This window comes from Salvia splendens, chromosome 7, assembly GCF_004379255.2.
Source record: "Salvia splendens isolate huo1 chromosome 7, SspV2, whole genome shotgun sequence".
NCBI lineage: Eukaryota > Viridiplantae > Streptophyta > Magnoliopsida > Lamiales > Lamiaceae > Salvia > Salvia splendens.
In genome coordinates this window covers 15,455,788-15,459,114 of record NC_056038.1, presented here as the reverse complement: position 1 = coordinate 15,459,114, position 3,327 = coordinate 15,455,788, and positions in this window count along the sequence as shown.

Here is a 3,327-nt window from a genome sequence, read left to right as displayed (position 1 = left end):
TTCCTTCTTTAGTTCTTCACTACCAAGCATGTTCTTTGGCAATTTGTCAGCAACTTTATTCATAACGTGCCACATACACCACCGGTGTCTCGTATTGACAAGAACCTCCTCAATAGCAACTTTTATTCCCAAGTCTTGGTCGGTTACGATGAGTTTGGGAGCCACACTCATACACTTTACAAATTGGTTAAATAACCATGAAAAGGAGTTGGCATTTTCATTGGACAAAAGGCCAGCAGCAAATGTAATAGGGCGACCATGATTATCCTTGCTCGTAAAAGGAGCAAATATCATACAGTACCTACATATTAAAATCAATATAAGGCATGCAGAATATACTTCACTATATGAACAATATACATCACTGAAATGAAAAAAACAATACACTAAAATGCATGCTCAAAATACATCACTATAAGCATATACTAAGTTCACTAAATGCTCAATATACTTCACTAAATGAATAAAAATAGTACACTATAAGGCATGCTCAGTATACTTCACTGAATGTTTAATAAAAATAAAAAAACAATACATTATAAGCATGCAGAAATATACATCACTGTAATGCACAATATATACATCACTGTAATGCACAATATACATCACTATATGCTCAATATACTCAATGTCAAGGCATGCTCAATACACTTCACTGTAAGAATATTGTAGTTCACTAATTGCTCAATATACTTCCCTAAAATGAAAAACAATACACTATAAGCATGCAGAAATATACATCACTGTAATGCACAATATACATCACTATATGCTCAATATACTCAATGTCAAGGCATGCTCAATACACTTCACTGTAAGCATATTGTAGTTCACTAATTGCTCAATATAATTCCCTAAAATGAAAAACAATACACTATAAGCATGCAGAAATATACATCACTGTAATGCACAATATACATCCATATATGCTCAATATACTTCACTGAAGTGAAAAATAGTAATTAGTGTGCACATACCTATTTGTTGAGTATGCCGTATCAAAAGAAACAATATCACCATACAAATGATAGTTTCTCTTGGCAGTAGCATCACACCTACACGAACAGAGCAAAATCGCCAGATTTTGAATCTAAATAGGCAAATAGGAACTGGAAGCAGGTGTTCAGCCGTTGGATTCACGAGGCGATCGCGGGGACCGTGGAAGCTTCCGTGGTTCATCCATGGCTTCTTCTGCCACCTCCGTCCGCCTGCCGCTGCTTCGCCGGAAGCGATGATCAAAAGAAATTGAATCAATTGATTACCTAGCTAAGTTACAGGAGAAAGGCTGCCACTGGTACTTGAGGTAATTCCGATCTGGACGGCGGTATTTGAGGCAATTGAACTGGTCATCGATGAAGGGGCAGGTGGAGAAGTCGTAGAGCGGGTAGGAGGCACCGTACACCCATTTACCGCAGAAAATGTTGCAACGGCGCTGGCGAGGGCGCAGCGGGTGGTGTCGAGCTCGGCTTCTTGATTTGATCCCCCTCAAGCACTTCGTATACTCCGCCGAGAACAAATTGAGCTGCTTCTTGATTTGATCTCAATGCTTGCGCAGCTGCTCCCTGTGGCGCTTGTACGAGGCCGTCGGCTTGGCTTCGTTGTAGCGCTCGTCGATGCGCTCCCAGTACGCGATTTGCTTTTGGTTGTTGGCAAACACCGGATCCTCTGAAATATCAACCCAACACTTCGTCAAAAGAACGCTTTCTTCGAAGCTGTAGTCCGTCCTCCCTAGGGCGAATTCTTCGTTCACCTCCGGAGGGCTTGGTGTTTGTTCCTCTTCTTCCGCTCCTTGGGTGTGGATGCCGAGGCGACGGCGGGGGAGGCAGGCGCGCGACCGCGAGCAGAGGTGCGGGTGAGGGACGGCTCCATGTCAGAGAGCCCGTACGAATCCGTGCTGAAATCTGGATCGTACTGGGTGTTGGAGTCGAAGGGGAGGTATTGGTCAGGGTCCGCACCCGGCCACCGTGCACTACCGCAGAACATCGGCAGACCGTCGGGACTATTCAGATTTGGGAAATCACCCGGATTCATATTGAAAATAGAGGAAGAGAAGAGTGAAACTAGAGTGAAATATAGGAGAGTGAAAATGGAAGTGTAGAATTGTAGTATACATATAGATTTTGGAAGAAATAAAATTAAAAAAAGAAAACCCATTCTATCGTTTGCGATATCGTCCGCGTGACCCGCAATGGGGCGGACGATGCGTGTCGAGAGGCCTATCGTCCGCATAGCTACAGTGGCAGACGATGCATCGGCCATCGTCCGCCTAATCGGGCGGACTATCGTCCGCCCCACTGTGGATGCTCTTAGACTCTAATACCAACTTTAACTTGAATAAAATTCTAACTAACTAAACAAACTCAATTGCACGATTGAAAGAAGATACCCTCTTAGAGCATCCACAATGGGACGCCCTATAGTCCGCCCTATAGGGCGCCCTATCCTGCGCCACATCAACATTTTATCCTCCTACACATCCACCTGCAGTGGGATGCCCTATAGCCTGTCCTATACTCTGCCCTATAGCCTTTTATTTATCTTTTGTACTATTTATTTTACTTTTTATTAGTATTTGAATATATAATAAAATTGTAGCATAACAAAATTTTAAAAAAAACTACTCCTTTCGTCCGCCATTAGGAGTCTCATTTTAGTTCGGCACGGATTTTAAGAAATATAAAGAAAATTGGGTGAAAAAAGATAGTGAAATGTAGGGCCCATTTTTATATATTAGTTTTATTATAGAATGTGAGTGGAATGAGTTGGTGGAAAGTGAGGTGTACCTACCATTTATAGTAAAAGTGAACCGGGACTCCTAACGGCGGACGGACTAAAATGGTAAACCGGGACTCCTAATGGCGGACAGAGGGAGTACATTTTATTCAAAGTTGAAAGAGCACAATAGTAAATACTTATAAAAAACTACAATTTCAGCGGCGGTTACGTGCCCAAATTTCTTCAACCATGTCGGACATGAGCCGAGCATGGTCTTGTTGGTTGCGCATTGAGGTCTATGCCGCTAGAACCTTATTGTAGCCCATTGGTAATCCTCGAACGGGGGGCAGAGTCGTCGTGCTAAATCTAGCTTCATCATCGCCCCAATCGGTGACACTTCCACCTTCGTGTTCGACGCATACATGACATCGGCGATGACTTCATTGTACCAGAAACACGCTGGACCTTTCACTATTGCCCAATGCGCTTGGAGCACACCAAATGTCTGCTCCACATCCTTCCGCGTAGCCTCCTGCCGTTGCACAAATAAAGCTCGGTGATGATCCGTTGGGAAGCTGATCGTCTTCAAAAATACAGGCCACCTCGGGTATA